This window comes from Ictalurus punctatus, chromosome 8, assembly GCF_001660625.3.
Source record: "Ictalurus punctatus breed USDA103 chromosome 8, Coco_2.0, whole genome shotgun sequence".
NCBI classification, from domain to species: Eukaryota; Metazoa; Chordata; class Actinopteri; order Siluriformes; family Ictaluridae; genus Ictalurus; species Ictalurus punctatus.
In genome coordinates this window covers 3,793,395-3,820,000 of record NC_030423.2, presented here as the reverse complement: position 1 = coordinate 3,820,000, position 26,606 = coordinate 3,793,395, and the positions used below count along the sequence as shown (strand labels likewise).

The 26,606-nt window shown below is 39.6% G+C and overlaps 1 protein-coding gene across 4 annotated transcripts in view; it reads left to right on the top strand.

Annotated features, from left to right (window-relative positions):
• Window positions 1-26,606, top strand: part of gria3b (glutamate receptor, ionotropic, AMPA 3b) — a 140,405-nt gene that overhangs the window by 46,783 nt on the left and 67,016 nt on the right. The gene's annotated exons all lie outside the window — the stretch shown is intronic.

The window sequence follows — 26,606 nt, the reverse complement described above, 5'->3', positions numbered from 1 at the left end:
TTTTTAAACCATTCCATTGTGTCTCGTTGCATCACACAACTTTCATCATTCTACAGATAACAGATCGTTTCCTTGACGTTCTCCTATGAATGTTCTTAAAACTATTTTGAATGTATCGTTTCGCTCAGTGATTGAGTTCTCCAGGCAGCAAAGTCCCCAAACCATCTACAATGTGTTCTGAAGTATGATATGATTGGGGCAGGGTTCAAGGGAAAATATATATTTCTTAAGAAGAGCAGACTTTCATTACCGAGACTTTGCGTGCCTTTTTATAGCACAGTGTCTGACTCCAATTAGCCTTGCGACAAGTTGTTAGCCCATACTTTTTAAACCTAGACCCGTGGTGTAGTCGGTATTGAAAAGAATACGTGCTGTTTGTGTGCCATCAGTTCAAGACAGAATGTGTTTGAGTATGAGTAATGCAGCATTAGATGCAATTGTAAAGGGTTCACAAACTTTTTCATGCAAGTTAGTGTATGTGGGATGAGTAAGGAGGCGATGAGAGTGGGGCAGGTGAGAAAAAGCTACATAAGGTCTGGGTAGAGAAAGAAATTCTGGCAAAACCACATAATATTTAAATACATTTATAAACGACATCATCAGTGGACCGCGTATACTCTCTATATACGTGTGTCGCATATACAATACAATCATTCATTAATATTCAGTATCTGCTTAATCCAGGTCAGGGTTGTAATGGATCTGAGGCCTATCCCAGGAATTCTGGGTGGGAGAATTCACCCCAAATGCGATGCCAGTCCATTGCACACACATATTCACACATAGGGGCAATTTAGCAAAGCCAATCTGCTAAGCTGCATGTTTTTGGACAGCGAGAAGGGAGCCTGGAAGAAACCCACATGACCACGGGGACAACATGCAAAACTCCACACAAGCTCAATCTGTTACCCTGGAGCTGTGAAGTGCACTGCACTGCACACCTGTGCCGCCATGTATAATATGATAGCGTCATATTATAATGTGGATTATAGATAGGACGTTTCTACCATATCCAACATATACATGTGGGCATATAAAATAGCACTTGTTTAACATAGTAAGGCTTTGTATCATTGAAAACTGAGCATTGCAAGTGTGTTAACATGTGAAGATATTTGGGACTATTAAGCCCTCTATAACCATGACTGAACCATAATTGCCCATAGGAATGTGCTCCTAAAAGCATGTGCTAAAAATGACTGTGTTTAAATAGAAATGGCATTTCACACCAGAGACAACAAATCACTCATCACCACTTATTTTCGACAAAACCGAAGCAGCCAGTTGAAGCATCACGTAGAGCACCAGGCTAAATGGCAAGATAACGTGATTATGCATTGCTTTGCATGTGTGCCTGAGACACCACAATTGAAAAGTTTTACTTTTCTGGTCACAACAAATAAATCAACTTGGCACTGGCTGTTGCTTGGCACTGGATGTCCATTCAATTTGAAAGTCAAAAGTGGAGGGAATATTTTCTTATCCTCAGAGCACAGCATTTCTCTCAGGACAGCATTAGCAAAATCCATCCATCTTCTATACCGCTTTTCTTTCAGCGTCGTGGGGAAACTGGAACCTTTCCCAGGAGGCATGGGGTACAAGGTGGGGTACACCCTGGACGGGGTGCCAATCCATCGCAGGGCACAATCACATACACACTCACACACCCATTCATACACTACAGACACTTTGGACATGTCAGTCAGACTACCATGCATGTCTTTGGACAGGGGGAGGAAACCGGAGTACCCGGAGGAAACCCCCGCAGCGCAGGGAGGACATGCAAATTCCGCATACACAGGGCAGCGATGGGACTCGAACCCCCAACCCTGGCGGTGTGAGGCGAACGTGCTAATGTCAGTATTACTACAAGCAACTGATTCAACTCAGGTTTTCATTATATTAAGTAATAAAAAACTATATTTCGCCGTTGTCGTCTTGAACAGCGACAAAACTTTGATTTCAAAGAAGACGTCTGCTTCTATTGACCTGCAAAATGCATCATCATTTACTGATTTAAACATCTGTTTTAACAACCCTGAAACTTTTTAATAATATTTACTTTTCCCTCGATTTTCTTTACTATGCACGCCGGTCACATTTTGTAACCAACCCATCAAGTAATGAATATTAATGAACATTGTGCATCTGTTTATGAATATTCATAGGTAGTAGGCAGTTTCAGTTCAAACAAGCAGGAAGCTGTCCTCTACAACAATTTATAACTAACACACAAACATGCGTTTCAGAATAAATCACTTAAGATATATTCATACGATATACAATATACTAGCATAAGAGATGATAAGACATGCCACCGTTAATATAAAGAACTGTCCACAAAGATAACAAAAATAACAGCTTTGTAATTGTTTTTTTTTTTGTTAAACACGATACAATGTATATTTATAAAAAAGATAAAAAAAATTTTAAAAAGTCTACATGCCACTGTTGAAACAGCAGGTTTCAGAAAAACCTGTTGTTTTAACAGGGGTGGGTAGACTTTTTATATCCACGGTACAAAACCAAACAAATATGTTATGATGTTATTGCTTCCATTCTTTTCAATTCAATTCAATTTTATATAGATTTTAACAATAGATATTGTCACAAAGCAGCTTTACAGAATTCACAGGGGTCACAAACGAGCAAGCCTCAGGTGGAAAGAAAAAAGAAAACCTCTATGAGATAACATGAAGAAGGAGGAACCTCCAGCTTAAGAAGAACGAGACTCAAAAAATAAACTCATCCGCTTCTAGGTGAAAGTGAGGGTATAAATCATTACTCGTCTACAGTGCTATACAATCAAACAGCACTATTTTGGTAAAAGAATGTTCAGTGTGTGTACATTGAGAGTGGTATAGGAATAATAATTAGAGGAAAGTCTTTTTGATGATACAGTGCTGTGAAAAAGTATTTGCTTTCTTCTGTTTATCTCATACTAATTTGTGTCAGAAATTAAAACAAAATCTGAGGTAAAATAAAGGCAAACTGAGGAAGCACAAAATACAGTTTTTGAATGAAAATGTTATTAACTGAGGCAAAAACAATTGAAAAGAAATTCCAGAAATGATGAGGAAGAAGGTGATTGACATACATCAGTCTGGAAAGGGTTACAAAGCTATTTCAAAGGTTCTGGGACTCCAAAGGAGCACATTAAGAGCCATTATCTCCAAATGGAAAAACTCAGCACAGTAAGTGAACCTTCCCTGAAATGGCCGACCTTCCATAATTCCTCCAAGAGCACAGCGACGACTCATCCAGGAAGTCACAAAAGAGCAAAGGACAACATCAAAGGAACTACAGGCCTCTCTTGCATCAATAAAGGTCACTGTTCATGACTCCACTATCAGAAAGACACTGGGCAAAAATGGCATCCATGGGAGAGTGGCGAGGTGAAAACCACTGCTGACCCAGAAGAACATTAACGCTCGTCTGAATTTTGCCAAAACACACCTTGATGATCCTCAAACCTTTTTGGGAGAACGTTCTGTGGACTGAGGAGTCGAAAGTGGAACTGCTTGGAAGACAGGAGTCCCGTTACACCTGGCATAAACCAAACACTGAATCCCACAAAAAGACCATCATACCTACAGTCAAGCATGGTGGTGGAAGTGTGATGGTGTGGGGATGCTTTGCTGCTTCAGGGTCTGGGCAACTTGCAATAATTGAGGGAAACATGAATTCTGCTCTCTACCAGAAAATCCTAAAGGTCTTCAGTCTGTAAATTGAAACTCAAGCGCGACTGGCTTATGCAGCAAGACAATGATCCAAAACATAGGAGTAAATCCTAGTCTTAGAAGTAAGTGAAAGACTGATCTCCAGTTATCGGAAGCATTTGGTTGCAGTTATCGCTGCTAAAGGTGGCACAACTGGATTTGAAGTTTAAGGGGGCAGTTAGTTTTTCATATTGGTTATAGGTGTTGGATAACTTTTTTTGCTTCAATAAAAAAAAAAATACTAAAAACTGTATTGTGTGTTTACTCACGTTGCCTTTGTTTTATGTTGTATTTCATTGGAAGATCTAAAACTATTTACAGTTACATTTATATAGCACTTTTCTAGACACTCAATGCGCTTTACATAGTATGGGAGGGGCCTCCTCAACCACCACTAGTGTGTAGCACCTGGATGATGCGACGGCAGCCCTAGTGCGCAAGAACGCCCACCACACACCAGCTATTAGTGGAGAGGAGAGATTGAAGTAGCCAATTCAGGGATGGGGATTATTAGGGAGGCATGATACAAAAGGGCCAATGGGGAAATTTTGCCAGGACACCGGGGTGTACCCATAATTAGTATGAGATATAGACATAGAGGTTTGCGAGATAAAACCTCTATGGTACCTCTAGGTGGCACCTAAGACGGCTGCCTCGTGCTTATGTGCAAAGAGAGGTGGTTTTGTACTCTGCTAAGCATACTTTTTGGAGTAACCATCCACTTGATTTTTTTTTTTTAAAGTTTTGTTTTTAATGCACTAATTTGGAAAAGTTTGCGATCATCTTTTTGATAATAGTAGAAATGGAACCTGTCTTGAAGTATTCTATGGAATTTCTGAAGAGGTTCGAGCAATCTGCTCCTCCACCAAGCCCTTGGCTTAGAAAGATCTTAAATAAAGAAGGAGCAGCATGGATACCAGCCAATGAAAGAGGATGCACTGGGGGTAAGAATATTTTATGCGAGATTAAGAATATTTTATGCAAGATTGTTGTTTGCAGAAGACTTGACTGCATTAGACCACAATTGGTTGGATTGAGGAATGGGGACAAACCAGAAACTAGCCTGATTAAAGTCATGGTAGAGCATAAATGATCATCTAATCATGCTATTCTACCAACCTTTCTGATGATGAACCCCAGATCTCTTGTAAATAGATTGATGAGTTTCAAGCCATCTTGATGAAAAGCCATGTGGATGTGGCTGCAATTTCAGAGACTTGATTTACTCCCCACATATCCAAGGAATTATTGGGTATAGATGGATACGCTTTATTATCTAAATGCTGAGAGAAAGTGTCTCATCATATCCTTTAACTTGTATTGGTGTTCCAGACCATCTTGAATGCTTATAGGTGAAGGTGAGACCTTTGGGAGTTCCACGGCATATATCAGCTATGGCTGTGTATATTCCAGCCCCCCCACCCCACCCCATCCCCAGATCAAGTTACCATAATTGTATCCTTTGGAGGCCTAAAGCACTATTAAGGACACCCCATTGCATTAAGATGGTAGTATGACCTATGAGTCTAGCCTGAATGGGTTTGGTAGATGGATTTGGATTACTACACATTCATGGCAGGACGTAAGCAAAGCAAACGGTATCATGGAAAAAGCCGATGTCTTTTATAATACAATCATGCCTGAAATTGATAAACATTTCCCTGAAGACCTTAAAAATCTATCCTTTGAATAAACCATAGATCACTCTTAAGATCAAGCGCTTAATCCATCTGAGACAAAAAGCCTTTAAGACTGGAAAATCAAGTGTCCTGACCAAGATTAATAGAAACAAGGTCCAAAGGGAAATATATTTGGCAAAAAAGCACTTTTACAAATTTAAAGTGGAAGGCATGATAAAAGGGATTCCTAGAGCCAGGCACGGTAGTATTAATTCGATGTGCAATTCAGTTGAAAAGGCGGATCGAATTTATGCTCCAGGAATTGATCCTCAGGACTTTGTGACAATTGCGAACATAATTAACGCAAAGTTTGTTAAAGCGTTTTCTGCCCCTTAAATGTACAGATCTACCTTCTTGTCTTCCATCCTTTCCTTTGCCTACTATTCCAATATGGGATGTGTACAGCAGATATGATTCCCCCAAGAATATTGAAGGAGTTTGCGTGTGAACTCAACAATCCTATTTGCGACATCAACAACAGCTCTTTTGTGGAAGGGGTTGTTCCTAGACAATGGAAAGAGGGTACTGTGATTCCCATACCGAAATCTTCCCCGTCGATTATTGAGGAATCGAGGCCAAGCTCACTAACATCTCAGCTTTCGAAAATTTGTGAGAAATTTTCTGCGCAATGGAGCTTGAATGATATTACAGCAAATCTAGATCCTATGCAGTTTGGCAGTCGACACAATCTAGTCAGTTTTGTGTTTAAGGCCAGCAATGTGTCGGGTTCAGTGTGCACACAACTGATTTTGCCAAGGCGTTACATTGCCTTAGAAATCTTGGAGTGAGATCAGGCCTTATTCCATGGATTTGTAGTTATGACCAACCGTCGACAGAAAGTGCATTATCAAGGATATTTTTCTGAATTGCAATCCCGCTGATGTGGAGTTGCACAGGGAACTGTGGAATATTGGGGCCCATAATCTTCATAGCACTGATCAACAGTGCTCTCCAGGATGAAATAGACCACTGGAAATATGTGGATAACATGACCATGGCTTAGAGGTGGAATCCTCAACTACCCTGTACCCTCCAACAGACACTGAATGGTCTTGACGTTTGGGTAGAGGAGCACAAAATGAAACTCAACCCAAAAAGATGCAAGGTTTTACAATGTCACTAGTATGAGACAGGTACCGGCTTGGCCATTGCTCTTTATTGAACAGAACTTGTTGAAAATCTGAGACATTGTTAAAGTTCTGAGGGGTCACCATCCAGAGTGAATTGAGATGGGATAGTCAAGTGGATCACATGCTGTTCTCCATCGGTTAAAAAAATGTGGTGTCCGAGACCCTGAACTGGTTAGCATCTATACAGGATATGTGCGCCCTATGCTGGAGTATGTAGTTCCTGTTTGGCAAAGGTCTTTGACTACAGATCAAGTTAAAAGGCTGGAAAGTGTGCAGAAACGGGTCTGTAAAATTAAACTTGCTCAAAGGTGTTTAGGGTCCTCAGATGCTCTCTTTCTCCTTGGACTGTGCACTTTAGAATTCAGAGAGATGAATTCAACTGTGTCTTGACTTTGCCAGAAAGCTATTCAATTCTAGTTTCAGAGACTGGCTACCCCCCTCAAGGAGAAGCTTACAGGTCACCAGACAAGGAACTCAAATAAACTGACAATCCCAAGATGTCAAGCTGAGAGATATCAGAGATCACCCATTCCCTGTATGAGCAGACTTCTAAAGGATTGTGCATTTTAGAAATTACCTTTGTAATATGGGGTGTTTGATGTTAGATTAGTAGTCTGTATAATTTAATACTGTATGTTTTTAAATTTGGTATTGACATTTTATTGTAACAGCAAAATAATTCAGTGTTCTTTATTGACGGATATCTTGAGGAACCTGTAATAATGCAGAAAAATCAATAAATAAAAAAATGAATAAAATAAGATACACACAAAAAACAGAAGGAATCAGGAAAATACTTTTTCACAGCACTGTACATTTATGCAATTTGGCAGACACCCTTATCCAGAGCAACTTGCATTTATCTCATTTTTACACAACTGAGCAGTTGAGGGTGAAGGGCCTAGTTGAAGGTCCCAGCAGTGGCAGGTTGGCGGTGCTGGGATTTGAACTCATGACCACTGAGCTACCTCGATGCTAATTATAACAGCAGTTATTAAGTACGAATCTCTACGAATTCTTAACATATCAATACATAATGCAATACCTCAAACATTTACATGACTACATTACACCTTCCCTTAGCATTCAGGAGAACAGCTGAACAACTCTCTCTAATGCCTTCTGTCCGGTAGCGCCTACCGATAGGGCATGAGGTTTGTTTTCTTCATCACACAGAGGTCTTGAACTCTTCCTAGCCCATGGGAGACCTGGCCAGCAATTCTCCCGTCCCTCTGGACAGCAGAGAGAGCAGTACAGACAACTCAGTCTTCATAACATCTGCGTTGTCTTTCTGTGTCAACACTGCAGTCTGTGTAGTAGCTGAACCATGGCACACTGTTTAACCAGTCCTTCGCCCATGAAGGAAAACACCATCATTCTTCTTTCAAATTAAGCAAGTAATTAAACTCGAGTGCTTTGGGTTGAAAAACATGGCCTTTGTGTCACCGTTCTCCCTCGTAGAGAGTGAGTTTAAATCAAAGGCGCACATGTGGCAGGTCCCATAAACATTTGGAACGCACTAGCACAACTGTGGGAAGCTGTTCACATTAGCATTAAAGCACATTGGCACATTGGTACCATTTGGCTCATTTTGTGTCTGAGAATTATAATCAAACGAATTAAAAAGCATCCAGTCCAAGCTTATACAAATGATTTGTGTTTAACCTTTTAAACTCCCATGATTTGTCATATTTAACCATTCCTCACTCCGATAACTCTCACCACTTGTATCATTCATTTGTGTTTTCTTGTAGTTCCTGAATAATTCAAAGCAGCTACTCGGTATCACAGATAGAACACCAACGTTAGCATGAAATGCACAATTAATGCCTCAGCAATGTAGCATGCAGCTCGTCCGCTATGTACTTGGCAAGATGCCACCACAACATCTTTTCTTCTCCTTCTAGCCATCTTTGGCTTTAAAGTAGGACGAGAGCCCATCATGCTTGAAAGGCATCAATCCCTGCTGGTGATCTTCGGGCAATTTATTTAATCTTCAAACTCTTGCAAATCCTCTTGCCTGGTCCTTTATGTCGTTTCCCTTCAGTGATTAACTGACATAATCTACCAATTCCCTACAGCCAAATAAATATTTCTTGTTCATTTGAGGAAAAGAATATAATGGACATTTCATTTGAAATGTATGCAACCCTATTTTCTGCACAAGCCCAGGTCACGCTTATTGACGACGTAAGCAGAATGAAGTGATTTCCTTTCATCGCAGGTCATCACATGATCTGACATGGAGAGCACATGTTATCACACATTCTGTTGTAGAATCTGGGATTTGTATTATCTTGTACAGTAAATAGTACAATTTAGATGCACGGTGTAAAACTGGTTCGACATGGTGTTAATATTATTGTGCAGATTCATGACATATAATCACAAGTAAGAACATTTCAGTTCCAGGTTGTAATACTATGAAATTTTTTTTTAAAAATAAAAATAAAAATAAAAAGATTCAAGCAGGGTATGCAAAGCACTGTATTATATTATGTTTTTAGATTTGGACATTTTGCACTCTTCTCCATTGTGAATGATGTGACCACCTCTATGTGCCGTGTAGGATGTGTTGTGTCGAATTTGACATTGCTTTGCCATGCGTTCGTGGGTTAAGATTAGGTTTAGTACCAGTGGCAAATGCACCACTGTTGCTGCTGAGAAATATCTGTCAGGACGAGTTGGGAAGTGTACAGATGACTCGCGCAGCTTTAACTGCAAAACTTGAAGACACCTTCAAGCATCACTTTGATATGATTACTGTGTATCTTTTTTTTTTTTTTTTTTTTTTTTCCACCAGCAGTCTATCTTGCAACAACAGATGGAAATGCTGTTGGGAATGTTTGTGCAGGAATGTCACAGCTCACTGTCTTCTGAAATAACACATTAGCCTCATCTGATGACTAAGAATATTTAAGGTATTTTATTTAATGAGACTATAAGTCTGGAAATATATTTGTTCATAACATAGAAAAGAGTTTCTTAAGTCAAACTTTTCTAGCCACCACTAGCCGCTTCCTGTAAAAAACAAACATGGACACCCTGATACAATTATTAGATTTGCATAATTACATAATGCCCCTAGGTGTGTGTGTGTGTGTGTGGTTCCCTGTGATGGACTGGCACCTCAGTGACCCTGAGCAGGATAAAATGGTTAGCGAATAGGAATCAATGATTAAGCAAATATCCATCCATCCATTTTCTTTATCGCTTATCCTACTGGGTCACGGGGAAACCTGGAGCCATATCCCAGGGAGAATCGGGCACGAGGCGGGGTACACCCTGTTCGGGGTGCCAATCCATCGCAGGACACACTCACATACACATTCACACACCCATTCATACACTACGGACACTTTGGACACGCCAATCAGCCTACCATGCATGTCTTTAGACTGGGGAGGAAACCGGAGTACCCGGAGGAAACCCCCGCAACCATGCAAACACAAGGCAGCATTGGGAATCAAACCCCCAACTCTGGAGGTGTGAGGCGAATGTGCTAACTACTAAGCCACCATGCGCCCTGATTAAGCAAATATGTCGCAGCATATTACTGGAGCCATTTGAGCTTTTTTATTTATTTATTTATTTTCATTTTTTAATGCCCAGAATCCAAAGCAATTTCAGTTGCACTCAAGTTGGCATTAGTGTTTAAGTTACTGAGTCTAGTTTAGGAAGCACAGGGGTGCAGCATTGTTGCTTCACAGCTCCAGAGTCCCCAGTTCGATCCTGAGCTAAGGCGAAGATTTTGGCATGTTCTCCTTGTTTCCTTGTGAGTTTCCTCTCATTTCTCCAGTTCCTAAAAACAGGGTGGTAGGTCAATTGTCTATGCGATTTTACCTATAGTGTCTGCATGATGCCCTTCTATGGGCCAGAGTCCCATCCAGGATGCCGAGTATTCCCAGGATAGGCTCTAGATCCACTGCAACCTTAACCAGAATAAATCAGTTACTGACAATGAAGAGATGAGATTGGGTTAAATTTCAAAAATGATTGGTTAATTAAGATATGAATTATAATAAATAAATAAAAACTATAATGACTATAACAAGTCTTGGTTGTACTTGATTGTGATCTCTATCACTGTTAATTAGGGACTCCCTAGGGCATACCAGACCCAATTTTGAGAGCTAGCCCAAAGAAATATTTCCATGAAGTCATAGATAAAAATCGTATTTGAATAACATCAATATCCAATAAAAAGCTAACAAACCATCTATCAACAATATGTTAACAGTTTATGGTTGTTGATGTTGAATAGAACATCTTTAAGCACTTAATAGTCTATCGACCGTGTTTACTTTCAATACGATCGTCCAGATTGTGCTTGTTGATGTTTAGTACATTGACTAAAGATGTCCAGAGTCAAAATACAGTTCATGTGGACTCATTGACACGTTTGATGACATTCATGAAAGCTAGTTGAACATCAGCATACACCGTTCTCCAAATTTCACTTGTGTAGTACCAGATCAAGATAAGTCCTTTCATATCATAGACATGAATTCTGAATTTATAAGTCGGCCATATAAATTCGCACAAACACATTAGACTAATCATCTCAAAGGGCATTTATTGGTGTCTAAATTTGTTTGCGTATACTTGAATACCCACTGAAACATCAGCATTAAACTGTATAATTTAGCATGACAGTGTTGTCCACTGCATTGATCAAATTTTTGGCAGAGACCATGTGATGGAATAAAGATAATGATCTGTATCTGAGTACCATCTGTATACCTCTGTCGAATCTCAGTGCAGTTCATAAGGAAGAAAGTGAGCAAAACTGAGGTTTCGTTCAAAAGCAAGAGTGATGTGGACTGTGTCTCATTCCTATTTTGTTCCATAGCTCATAGGCTTAAATAAGTAACATGGAAGATAATGATTTGTTATGATGGATGAACAGCATAGTCTCACAGAAAAAAAGGGTCACACTCTTGTCTTTAAAGTCCTCCTGAAATGCCTTGAGAGTTCAATTCAGTTCAATTCGATTGGATCTGTATAGTGCTTTTAACAACGGTCACTGTCACAAAGCAGCTTTACAGAGTTGTGATTCGATTCCATACATTGACGTTTATTTTCCCCGAAACGTGAAGTCAGAGTGACGGCATGCTGAAGTGCGTGACTGTTTTACACAACAGCCAGTAGCTTTTTAAGATATGCCACAAACCCTGCATGACAGTAGCTTAGTGAGCTAGCCAATTATGGAGAACAACAAACAGTTTAAACTCCGACCCCAGAAATTTTACTCTCAACCAAGGGAAGTTGGAAAATACAGGCTGTCCCAATTATACATAGGGGAGTACTTTTGCCAGCGCCATGTGGGTTATGCCTTCGTCACTGGATGTTTGTGGACGTCCACAACACTCCCAGTCTTTTTGAATTTGTTGCGTGTGATGTGTTTGGCATGTTTCCTTTTAAAGTCCATCGCAACCTTGCGACAGCTTCCCGATCGAGCCATGAGAATAATATCTTCTATTGTCAAAGGCTGTCTGAAAAATATACATATCATAAACTAAGTATGAATAATTTCGAGGAATTTTATTCGATTAATATCGCCTATGTATAGAGATTTTTGGGACATCCTGTACAATAGCCTGCACAAACATACACACAAAAACAAGCTGCCTCTATAGAGCAAGACACTAGTCTTTTACACAAGATAAGCACAGGATGACTCATTAAAAAAATATATAAATAAATAAATTAGCCTTTTTTGGGGGGATGTTACAAACTATAGAGTTCCCACCGTGACCCTGTGTGCGGAGTTCGGATGTTCTCCCCGTGCTGCGGGGGTTTCCTCCGGGTACTCCGGTTTCCTCCCCCAGTCCAAAGACATGCACGGTAGGCTGATTGGCGTGTCTAAAGTGTCCGTAGTGTATGAATGGGTGTGTGAGTGTGTATGTGATTGTGCCCTGCGATGGATTGGCACCCTGTCCAGAGTGTACCCCGCCTTGTGCCTGATGCTCCCTGGGATAGACTCCAGGTTCCCCCCGTGACCCTGAAAAGGATAAAGTGTTACAGAAGATGGATGGATGGATGGGACAAAGTTTGAGTTAAATTTTTGTTATATTTAAGTGTATTTGGCTTAAAGAAATTGATTTATCAACTTAAAAATTGAGTTGAGGTAATTAGTTTCCTCAATTTTCTTGAGTTAAAAGAACTATCCGGTTTTACAGTGTGTAGATGGTGCAACAATTAAATTGTATAATGTTTTTTTTTTTTTTTTTTCCTATGAGACTTGCTTGGCTATTGAACAAAAAAAAAAAAACGACTACTCCATATTGCAGCTTTACAGACACTTAGTTCTTCTTCATACAGTCCAGATCTTGATGTTGCTAGATTACAGTATATTACTAAATATTTGGAATTATTATATCATTTCACAACAATTGGGAGCTCAGGTGGAAAAAGAGAGGCTATTAATGTTGTGAAGAACCTGTGTTCAGCTGGCTGAGAGCTCCACTGTGACCTCTCTTTCAGCTCACGAGGGTTCTTTGAGATAATGTGTGGCCCATTAGATTAGACAAAGGTGGGAGACTTTACCATCACCACATGTAATTTAGAGCTGCATTGGCTGGGTTTCATGTAGAGCCTTCACTCAAAGGTCACCTCTATCAGCACAGCCTTTTTTCTTTTCTTTTCTTTTCTTTTTTTTTAAACCCTTGAGAGAAATGCATTTATTACCATATAATATGCACGGAATTATATTCCAATTACATACAGGCGTTGTGAAGTGTAGCGTGTTGTGCTTAACGTTGATGAAATGGTTGTCGAGTGTGTAAGCAATGACAATTGTAATGATAACTCAATTATGTGTTATCGCAGTAGAAAGAAGACTAGCTTAGCATAGCAACAGTGCAGGATAATCCACCTCAGTGGTGTGATGTTGACTGATGCAATGATGAAGGGATTATTCTCATTTTAATAGTATGGCCCAAAGTGTTTTATTCCTGCATTTTGCCAATGATTGCAATGCATTTAATAGTTACAATTTAATGTTATGGAACGTCCACAAGACAAGTTAGTTCCTATTGTCACTTACATTAATGGCACCTTCCATAAATCTTAAATAACATCTCCTAATTGAAAGCTTCACTATATGAATGATTATCATTTTATTCGTTACACATTTTCTTATTATTACACTTAGATTACGTGACCCGTGTGCCAGAGACGATCCCTGTGAATGAGCTGTTACTAAAGGAATGCTAGCGTATCAGTGCGAGTGCATTAATATAAACCTGTGATCTAAGTTATAGCCGGAAAATTAATCCACACTTTCTGATTTGAGAACAGATCTGCGGTATAAATTTATATATAATAAAATATATATTTTATTAAGCACCATGTCTGTCCCATCCAGTGACCCCCCCCCCCCCACACACACACACACACACACCCCATTGTGAACAATGCAAGATAATTCCTATTAGAGCCAGAGCTGTGGCCTCGGGAGAGGATTAAAAGCAGATATTGATGCACTCCAGTTGACATCTCGTCACTCTGGAAAGTCAAATCGGCACCTGTTTCAAAGTGATGACTCTGTCATGGGACTGGGACCAACGTAACTGGATCAGGCCTCTGAAGGCGTATGACAGTTTGAAGTCTTTAAAGAAGCACTATCACTTTAGATAAAAAAGAGTTGTTAAATGTCACCGTCTCATTGGCTGGTATTAGCTATGTGTCCCTGTGTACCTGTATGTGGAACGGTTTTTAGCAGGAGGTCAACTTTAAAAAGCAGCTTTCTCATTGTAAAGTTGTTGTTGTTGTTTTATCGGCTAGCTCAACGTACATCTTACTTGTGAATGCTGGTTTATTTCCATAAACTTAAATTTGTAGATGCTTAAGGTATTTTTGAGGTAGGCCCCAGCATTGTGGAATAACTGGCAACACACTCCTGTTGTCAGTCACGTTATAACAGTTATAAACAATCATTCTCTCACCAGCCTTTTTCTTTTTCTTTCTCTTGACGCTAATGAAACAAAATAACGGAGCCTCCTTCCATAAATGTTAAATAATCATCTCCTTACCGAGAATTTCATCATGTTAATGATGCATTTTTCTTTCTTAAATAACAAGATTTTCATCAGGTTATTATTACACAGATTACATGGCACTATCGTCTGAGCTCCTGTTATAAATATTTTTTTTTTTTTTTAAATGAATAAATGTTTGACCAATCAGATTCAAGAATTTGACAGACCTGCGGTTCAAGTCACTCATTATACACCAGGAAATCTAGCATCTCGCATGTAACCGTTAATGCAATTTTTGTGAGAGCAGGCCGGTGTTGAATAATAGCGATGTACTGAAGAGAGCTCACATATTCAAACTGCAAGTGTGAAAACAGCAAAGGAATACTTTTAAAGTATAAACTATTGGGCATCGGCAATCATTTGGTCCCTTGCAGTGTTCTAAACTATATTACATCACTGCGTACTGATGAACCGGGTGTGCTGTTTACTGACTGACCGAGTCCTTGAGAGAAATATCTCAGACACAGTCAGCTTTAACTCACAAAACACTTTAAACAACACACTATTTCAATATTCTCCTGCTTTCCTACATGAAAAAAAAAAAAAAATACAAATCAAATCTTTCCAGAATGTTTTTTTTTTTCAAAATAAGGAAGGAGTTGCAGTCTTTATTTTTTTCATGCCAAAAAAAATAAATAAATACCAACATTTAGCCTTTACAAATCCTATATATATATATATATTCCATTCAGTTTAATCATCGTTCTAAATGAATGGGCTGACTATAAACAATCGTAACCATAGTAACATACAGTTACACTTGCATACAGTAGTTAAACTCACAGCTTCATTATTAGTAGAGATGCGGCACAGACGCAGGTAATTCACACACACACGGCCTCTCTATATCTCTCTCTCTCTCTCTCTCTCTCTCTCTCTCTCTCTCTCCCTGCCTCCCCTTCTGTCTTTAATAACCATTTACTATAATCCATTCAAATAAATATAATCTTATCGCACTGTGTTATCTATGTGTCATCTATCTCTGTGTCGGATTTAGAGTGGGCAGAATTCTAGATCTAGCGACCCGTATGTAAAATAACTCATGAAAATGAACGGTTATTTTTATCCTTTCAGTGAAATTTTGCGCTGTAAACATCAATGACAGCTTTAACTTGTCAACGCCAGCAATAGTATAAGCGGGATGATATACAGCTAGGAGTGGGTTACAGGATTTTAATGCACTCCGCGGAGGCATCAGGTAGTTCTTTTTCTCCAGGTTGTATATTAAAATCATGTAACGCACAACTAGCCGTGGATTATCCCTTACTAATATTAGCATTAGCTTCATTTTTTACTAATATGATGAAACACCAGGAATACGCTTGCTTTATTTGCATTTATAAAAAAGCCTTTATGAGCAAAAACATCACTGTTGAAGAGCACACCAATCCCGATTGTATTTATAGATACTGTATGTCTCACTAAGAGACAAAACAGTATTATTTTATTTGAATATCTAGTTAGTCTCTGTGTGAAACGATGCTTTATCGCCAGTGTCATTTGTCACAGCTGGTACCTGTTTCTTCCAGCTCTTCCCTTTGCTCTAAAGCATAGATTTTGCACCCACTCCTCATGCTTTCCTCTAGCAGGAGGCCAAAGTAATACATCTGTTTCCTGTTTCTGCTTGGAACTCGTTTTTTAAAAAAAAATTCACAGAGAAATGTAACATTTCCAATGATGATTTATGTAATAGCCTCTGCTTTGCATTAGGAGGTAAGCTTATAAGTAAAGACAAAAAAAAAACTAGAAAAATTACTGGCACCCATCACCAGGAAATATAGCAGCAAAGCTGTTACTGAACGTGTGCACTGCAGTTTACTACAACCTCCATTCCGAAAAAGTTGGGACGCTGTGTAAAATTTCAATAAATGTAAATAAAAACAGAATATATGTGCGTATCACGATATGTCAGAAAAACACTCACACAGGTTTGGGAGTTGACAGGATTCATCTGTATTTGCTTGGTGGATTTGTGCTTCGTATGGGTTTTTTTTTTTTTATGGTTTTATTGTTGACACAGTGCTCGTACTGATACAGGAGGCAGTGCTTGATATCGACCCAATTTCCTCACACACACACACACACACAGAGAGAGAGAGAGTGTGTTCAATAATATAAAATCAATTAGAAATTAACTCAGTGACCCGAGTTTAGGATTGAACACACTGCACCACTGTAAGAAATTAATTAATTTAAAAAAAAATAATAAAAAATAAAGAAAATAAAGAAAGAAACCATGAATCAATGTTTCATTGAAAGAAAAAGGGCAGCTGCGGTGAATTGAATTCAGGAACAGTGACATGTATTTCCTATTTCTGCTCCGATAGTGGATTTAATCAGGCAGGGGAACACATCGGGCTTCTAATGAGCTGTAACTGTATGAAAAATTCAGTGTATTTGTTATTTATGAAATATAAATTATATGTCATGTGACGTAAGAAAAGAGAGTATTTGCGGTATAAACTTTCTTTGTGCGGGCTCATATTCAGTACAAATCAAACAACCGAAACAGGTATGTGTGTAAAAGAAGGATGGAGGGCATTTGTTGTTGTTGTTTTTTTTAAAAATAAAAAGCGAAAATTAAAATAGAAATTGGATAAGGCGTGTATAGGGTTGAAAACATAGTCTTAAACCTCTTTTATTCGTTTGTCAGAAACAAATTTATGAAACACATGATGGTAAATGTTTACCGGTTGCATTTAGAAATCACACCGATCACCCAAGCATGGACAACATGTAGCCGGGTCAGTTTAGCAACTCACCAGATTGTTTCCCACAACCCGAAATACACCGCATGTCTGTCTCATTTCCTGCACGTGGGTCGATTCTAGGTGGAATTGTTTTCTCACTGCAAACGAATCCCTCTACAGCTCGATTGGAATTGCAGCAAGACCACCTCACTTTGACACTCTTGAGCTGGTTGTTGTGGTCCACGCAACCGGTGTGTTCGCTGTGTAATCACCTGCCGAAATGAAACTCACCAAAGAGGAAACACACCGGCGTATGAATCAAATGGTCGAAATGCTGTAAGATGTGAAAGCACGAAACAGAACCTCCTACATGCGATGTTACCGTTGTTTCACCCGGAAACCAATTGTGAGCCGGTTCCTAAAAATGTTCCCTGCTTTCTGTGCCTCGACCGGTTCTGATTAGAAATCTATATTCCTACAAGTCAGACTGATTGAGCGTGGTTGGATTTAGTTCAACGTCATTTATATGAAATCAGCGCTGACCCCGCCTCAATCCTAACCTTACCCATTTCATTCAGCTTGTCTTATGCAAACTGGTCTGAATTGAAAGGTGTGACACGTGACACGTGTCAGTGTGTTGGTGTATACGATACGCGTGCTCAGTCGAACCTGTCAGTTCGGTCGTGACACATATAAACGCATTGAAAGTTGAACTCGGGTACGTTTTTTTTAAGTTTTCTTTTAGCTTCTAACTTTACTTTTAACTCTAACTTCTACTTCAATGACATTTGAAAGAGTTGTTTCGTATTCTTATAAGATTAGGCTGATGTGAGAGACAGAGGTAGGATCAAGCTGCTGAAATATTCAGTATATTCAGGAGTATATTTCGATCTCTTTGTGAGATTTCTCAGGAAGAACCCGCACACCACCTGCACTAATTTGGTCTCCTGTAACGTTCCACGCTAAATTACAGCACAGCAGACTTTACTGATGAAGCAGGTGTGCTGTTTACTGAAGCTCCAGCAGATTCCTCTGCATCAGTCATACCTCCAGTAGCACTATTTCGTTTAAATAATTATTATACTTTAAATATTCTGATCGTTCGTTTAGTGGCAGAAATGCTGAGGGATTAAGGAGGGACATTTCTGCACAATGCGTGTCCGTTTCGAATGGTATCTAACTGGATAATAAGCCATGTGTCTTAATTGCACCTAAGACTGATGCAAGTCATAATCTTTACAGTTTTTATTACACTTCCTACTGGATTGTTAAGACGCTTCAGGAGATAGAGCGTCGCGGCAGGCTGCCAGAAGGAAACCTGTGACCAGTACAAATAAAGTTGTAAGGAGAAGCATGAACACTAGCCTTGCCCATGACTATAACCGTCATACCTTTTTTTATACATCTTGAATGAAACAGAGAAGTGTTACAAATTGGTAAAAGTATGTCCATGCTATGAGGTAGATCTTCACTATGCAGTGCTATGAAGACAAATATTATACTGAGTCATTCAAAATTTCATTAATTCATAAAATTCAACCGATAGGGTTTAAATGAGTCACCTATGGCAAAATATGCTCGTTACATTGCTCTTTATACAATGTCGATGCAGCCCGATTTATTATATTTTGGACCTCCCGGAATATGAAAAACTATTTAAGACAGCGAGTCGAATATTTTAATTATAGGAGTGACGAAGCTGATCCTAGCGTTGTACTTTATTTCAGTACTTTCTAGGGATGTAACAAAAAAAACAAACACATTATTAGTTATGAACAGACGACGTGTTCTAAAGAGATACAAATACAGATATGAATAGGAGGTGCACTTTTTATTTTTGAATAAATAACCAAGACTGGGTTTCTGCAAGATGCAATAAAAAAAAGTAGCATGGTTTTTACTTAAACACAAATGTGAGCAAGCAATCAGCTATATATATATATATATATATATATATATATATTCATGTGAATGTGCAGCTGTCCCTAGTAGCTGAGTGGTCAGGGTTAAATTAGGCTACTAGTCTTTTTTACATTTTGGGAAATTGAATCAACTAAATTCATTAGAATATATTGTGAGCGGGTTACAAACAAAAAAAATAACCCTATGTGAAGGATTAGCACATCTTTCATGCAATATGAGGCTGATGCCACAACCACTTCAAGCTTAAATCACAATACAGCTAGACAGCTAGAGATACAGATATTATCCATCCATCCATCTTCTATACCGCTTTATCCTTTTCAGGGTCGCGGGGAAACCTGGAGCCTATCCCAGGGAGCGTCGGGCACGAGGCGGGGTACATCCTGGACAGGGTGTCAATCCATCTCAGGGCACAATCATATACACACTCACACACCCATTCATACACTACGGACACTTTAGACATGCCAATCAACCTATACAGATATTATTATTATTATTATTATTATTATTATTATTATTATTATTATTATTACCTATTATATTATAGATATTTGGTTCAAAAAGAAATACAGGTAGGGGCATTGTGTTACACCCATAGTACCTCCATTTGAAACTTGTATGCCTTTATTAAAACATAAACAAGCAAAATAATAATAATAATAATAATTCTCTCTGTCTAGTTTATACACAAGAACCTCTGTGAACCTATTACAAAGTTTAAAGTTGGAAAGCATCTTTAGTTTAGGAAAGAATTGTGTCCTTTTTATATTCCCTACCTCATCTTTCAATATAAATTGACCATTTATCTGGAATTGGAATGGCAGAAAAAGTATTTCTTGGCCATTTGCCTTTTCCACTCAGTCAATGGAGTTGATTAATTATCACGCCATCACTTTGGTTATGTTCCTGCACTGGGTTCATATAAATAGCTTTTAAGCCAGCACTTTCCGACCCACTTGAAAAAGCAGTCGCTCGTTCAGGATGGAGCTGTACGATAAGAGACTGCATTTGGGTACATTTGTGGTTTTATACCTACATCAAAGAATGTCTCTGAGTGTTTATTAGAGCAAATTCCAGTCAGGGTTGAGGGCTCGTACAAGAAATCTCCATTTGACAGACATTACAGGCAGCTGCCATTTTATTTTAACAGCTAACACAGCAGGAAGATGACAGTGGAGAGAGGAGATTGCAGGAGGAGTACTTAAGATTAAGCCTTATCTTAATCAGAATCCGAACAACCACAGTGGTGTCCTCGAAGGTCAGTGGCTACGCTATCGGGGCCAAACTATATTGAGACATTAGGAGCACAACACCTGACTCGATATGGCCGGATTATGTCTTACCTTAATGTTAGAGTTATTAAAGCTGCAGCTAACCAAACTGCTTGCTAAATGTCTTGTGCAATTTATGATTTAAAAGCCAATGTGAAGTGGTGGAAATAACCGTAGAGCCGTCAGAACGCTCAGGACTAAGGAAGAAATGCAAGTTCAGTAAGGATGAGGTAAATGCGTTGTTATTAAATGCAGACTCTCGTGTCAGAACAAGTAAACATTATGTAAACAGATTCCAAATCGGTGTTATCCTAAAGAAGAAAAAACGCTGTATACAGAATAAGCGAAATCATATCAAAGTGAAATTAAACTGGATTTAATTTTGTATGCAGTCAGCTATGGCTCCTGTAACATATAATTGGTAGAAATATCTATGTAGGTGCAGTCGTGGCTGAGGCAGTGGTGACTGGGGAAGCAGTGGTGGCTGGGGCAGTGGTGGTTAAGGCTCTGATCAGAAGGTTGGGGGTTCAAGCCCCAGCACTGCCAAGATGCCACTGTTGGGCCCTTGAGCAAGGCCCTTAACCCTCTCTGCTCCAGGGGCGCTGTATCATGGCTGACCCTGCGCTCTGACCCCAGCTTCCTAACATACTGGGGTATGCAAAGAAAAGAATTTCCCTATACTACAGCATGTATATGTGACCAATTAAGAATCATTATTTGTTCGATGTGAGAAAATGTTCCAAGGCCAAGGTTCCCATAACTGTATGGATAAACTCTTTTAAAACAGTTTTCCCAAATAATGAATTTCCCATGGTGCTAAAATGGTCTCGTATTAACACGAACCTGTATTCTGTCATAAATAAGAAATATCAAAAGGAATTAAACACACCTGGCAACAATGGCTATACTGCTCTAAGAAACACGCATGGCACTATTTAACACCTGTTCGAGGGACATGGACAAATCACACACAAAACTGGCCACTGCTAATCGACTCAGTTTAGTACATTCAACCTCATACCATCAACTTTATGTGATCCTCCTTCAAATGTATATAGATGTGTGTCGCCTTGCATACAGTTTTTAAAAGGTGCATTTTATACATGACAGGCAGGGTTTCTCATGCAGAATGCAGCTTAATTGCGCTCAAAATGTGCAAACGGCTTAATGCATCAGGTCTTTATTTTTTTACGGCGGGTAGCTTGTCCAAAACTTATACTTAGCCTGGTGATGAATATATTTTTCATGTTTATGCAGACAAATAAAAAGAGAGAAGTAGTGGGAGAGAGAGAAGTGAGATAGATTCTGCCCTTTGCAAGGGACTGGTCAGCTTTGGGCAGATAATTGCCAGGCTTGTGCAGCAGAGACGGATAATTACGGGGTTTATTGTCTCTCCCAGGCACAATCAACCTTACCTCTTGGCCCTGATTCAGCATTTGCACCACCACATGATTTATGGGGTTCTCTCCCATTTTTTCTTTTCTTCTCTCTCTCTCTCTCTCTCTCGCTCGCTCTCTGTCTCTCTCTCTCTCTTTCTTTCTTTCTTTTCTTTCTTGCTTTCGCTGTCACTCCATTGCCTGCAATCTTTCTCTCATTCATTCCCTTTCTATCTCCCTCTTGCAGACCCAGACTCTATCAAGCGCCAACTATTTTGCACCATTTTTTCTCTCTCGCTTACGCATTCCAACCCCCACCCCCACCCCCTGCCACAAAAAGAACAGCAGCACACCCACAGTTAAGGAGAAAGAGAGTAAATGTGTGTGTGTGTGTGTGTGAGAGAGAGAGAGAGAACGCAGCAACACGGTCTACCCATCCTGCTGGTCGTGAAAGCACTTTTGTCTTCAATTGACATTTCTGACTGGCAATTTGAGAAAGGCATTACAAGTGGCATTCTCAGGGTGAGTCCCCAGAACCTCTGTCCTTTTTAGGTCCATGATGGCATTTTAAGTCCAAGAGAAATTCGGGCTCATCTCATCTCATCAGTAAGTGCACACTTGAGAACAAGAAGGGATTGATAGCAAATTAAGACTGCTCATTGTTCCCACTTGGCTTCCTTTTCCCTCATCACTGCTCGGAATACAATACAAGTACGAACCGGTGATCCATATGTAAACCATCCTACTCCGTCCAATGAAAACGCTTCCAATCCAAACCTCTACGAGAGCAGATCGGATCATTCTACAACAGTCTGAACGCTGAAGACGGCCCGTCTGCATTTCTATTTAGCTACACGTTTTGATACGGCTCGTAAATCCGCAGTTCATCATCACCATCACAGATCCAGACGAATGAAAAATTCAGTAATGCTGCAGCAGGGCTCCGCGGCAGCTCAAGTACTTGCGAGAGCTGCAGCCCGCAATAGTGCTGTTCCACCGTAATGACAACAATCCATTACTAAATGCGGGGGATGATGTGCAATGCTGCACGCTAATCTTCATAATGCACGCACGCAGACCCGATGAGTGCCGCCTCCGCTGTTGATAACAGACCCATCGGATGAAAAAACAAATTCATCTTCTTCGATTCACGGCGACTGAGGGGAAAATAATAATATTTCATTGGCTCTTACAAAATGGAGTATTCTGCCCAATTAGCAGTTAAACAAATGGCCTACATGTGTGGGGACATCAACACAGAGACGTCTGGATAAACAGATTCGCCCTCTAATATCCTCTGAACTGTTATCAATGTTAGTGTAGCTGTGATATTTACATAAGGAAATCTATTCGGCGAATGGAAATAATGTGTTGATTTTTTTGTTTTCGAGTTCGCTCAGGCTGAAACATTACCACTCAAATTGACAGTGCTTTTTTTTTTTTTTTTTTCTCTTCCTTTTTCTTTTTATTCCAGATTCCTAGAACCCATGATGCTGTTTGCAATGTGTGGCATCCTAATTCCTGTAAAATCCTTCCTTAATCGACTAAAAGCTTTCCATTAGAGTAGATAGAACAACCAAGACAATTCCTTCTGATGTAGACGCTTCTTTTCTGCCGTGGTGAACGGATGCTTAAAAAATAATATCTGTCAGGAAGACAATGGATTTCTCTGAAAAGGTCCTGAAAAACATAAACACAACAGCGCTCCAAGCTCTCCACATGATACTTTAATGCTGAAGCCATCACACAGACCTAATAGACAATAATGAAGGTATGATAACCACAGTACAATGAAGGATTGCATTTCAGTGATGCTGTGGGAGGACTGAAGGAGTCAATTGCGTATCTCCTGTGTGTTATGCTTCATAATATGCGTTCAACCCCATCACTTTTGCTTACTTCTTTGAGAAATGACAACAAGGACATCTGCATCTTTCTTCCCGTTATATCCATGATGCGTGAGCAAGTGTGACTGAATATGCTTGCATCTTATGATTACTAGCTATCAATTAGTCATCATGGAAATGAGCCATTATTATTATTATTATCCATCCATCCATCCATCCATCCATCCTTCAGGGTCACGGGGGAACCTGGAGCCTATCACAGGAAGCATCGGGCACAAGGCGGGGTACACCCTGGACAGGGGGCCAATCCATCGCAGGGCACAATCATATACACACTCACACATCCATTCATACACTACGGACACTTTGGACACGCCAATCAGCCTACCGTGCATGTCTTTGGACCGGTGCAGTACCCGGAGGAAACCCCCGCAGCACAGGGAGAACATGCAAACGCCGCACACACAGGATCACGGTGGAAATCAAACGCCTAACCCTGGAGGTGTGAGGCAAACGTGCTAACCACTAAGCCACCATGCACCCTTATTTTTATTATTATTATTATTATTATTATTATTATTATTATTTCACTTAATATAATTTTTATTAAACAAAAAAGGCGTTGAATCCTGTTCTGGCATGATCCGGTACACATTAAGTACTGACTAGTGCTATTACAACTACTGCAAACTGATGCACTAGACAGTAAAGGGCATCCGGTATATTTTTCCCCCCACAGCAGGATACTTGCCCTTGATGCTGTCTTTTCCCCCTACCTCAACATGGCCCAATAAGTTCAAGGGTCTATACCATACTTCATACGTGCACTGTATATGAATAATCATTACACACTTCTTGTGTGAAGTGTCCTTCACATGTCTTTGGCCATCTGTTTACATTTCCCACAAGGTAAAAAAATAAATGATAGGACATAATATTACGATCAGGAGGCTGAGCATTCTCCTTTCCCTTCCCATTTGGAAACGGTCGGTAGAAGCTGCTAATCTCCTCACTATACAGCGGGGGAAATAAGTATTGGACGCGTCAACATTATTTTTCACTAAATATATTTCCAATGACGCTATTGACGTGAAATTTTCACCAGACATCAGTATTAACTCGAGAAATCCGCGAATGTAAAGAATTCACAATATTAAAGTCAATAAATGAAGTTGTGTGTAATAAAGAGGAATGACACGGGAAAAAAGTACTGAACACGTTAACTGTAATTCATTTAATACGTAGTGGAGAAGCCTTTGTTTTGTAACGACGGCTTCAAGACGCTTCCTGTATGAAGAAATGAACGGTCCGCAGTATTCAGGTGCGATTTCGGCCCGTTCTTCTAAACATATCGTCTTTAACTCTTGTTCAATTGGATTCGAGTCGTTGTAAGCCTTGTGCTCACTCCTTGACTTTCTTATACTAATTTAAGCATGTCCATTGCGTATGTTTTTCAGTCTCTTTTCTGGATCGATTATTTTTTTAAAAAATTAATAAATAAATAAAAAAAATTGTAGCAAGCTAGATATTACTCATACTTTCTGTTTGTAATTCCAGTTAGCGTGCATATCCTTGTCATTTAATGCCTGATTTGCCACTTAGGTGCTAGGATTACCATCATCAAATGTCAAATGTATTCACAGCAAGCAGCGCTGTATCCTGTTTGCATGTACTTTGACAGCTCTTCATGCTTGTAAAATGAATTAATCCTGAAATGTTCTAACGGTGCATTTGAATTAACTCTGAAGTGGGAACTCAGAATTATGTTATTTTTTGCTATGTTGTGTGGGGGGGGGGGGGAAACAAGAATAGCAACAAGAAAGCCACTGTAAAGAGTGCTGGATAGCAACAAGAATGAGTGCTTTTAGCAACAAGAAAGACATTGTAATGAGTGCTGAATATTTACCTCCTGAAAACAGTGAACCGTATAAGCAGTGTTACAGCTTTAACAAATGAATACTCTGTATGTCTATATGACGACTGATCTACACCAAATACTAGTACATAGAGGTCATAAAACAAATATAAGATGTTATTTTAATGTTATATAAGCCGCTTTCGGGACATTGGCTGTAACTTGGTCACCTCTTTGTAAAAGGTCTCTGCCTACAATAGCGTAGAGTTCGGTGTCGCATGCTTCCACAACCAAAAACACCTGGATATTTCATGACATTCACCGAGGTAAGCCCGGCCATTCTGAAGCCTTTTAAATGTAATTTCATGTTCTGCACAGTGCAGTCCAGAAAAATTAATTAAAGGACACAATGCCATGGTGACAAGCATTTGCACTTCAAATGGAAAGCTCAACAGTTAAGGGAGGCTCTGTCAAGGCTGTATTGCCTGGCCTCCCATTTGCTTATGAATCTGAAAGGGATGCTCTAATGATAGGGCACTGGCTCTGTATTAATCCCTGATAATTCACAATAACGAGCACATTTTGCAGCCGGCTGGTTAACAAGGCAGGGGACTGTAGCCTGGCACAGTTGGCAGGGCGTGATGGTATGTGCGCCAAGTCTCCTGCGAATGAGGCAATTAGATGACCACACTTGCTTAGATCATGTGTCTGGTCATAAGACCGTCTTTGTTCTGCTCGTAACGTCCGTAAAACCGATTGTTGTGAAAGAGTTTTTTTACGAGTGATCTCCAGATTCATTTAATTGCACTACGCTTTTTTTTATTTATTTATTTATTTATTTATTTATTTTTTAAAAAGCATAATACGGTATTTTGCCTTTCAGTAATAGACCTTTTTTACATTTCTGGGTTCTACACTATGGGTGTAGGTTAGTCTTGAAACTTGGCAGGGACAAATGAGACAAAAGGGAGGCTACGATTTACAACACACAATCGTATCTGCTCTCAAAAACAGGCTAGTCAGCTAGTCATGCTAGCTACTGTAGCTATAATAATGTTCGTTTACATTAGC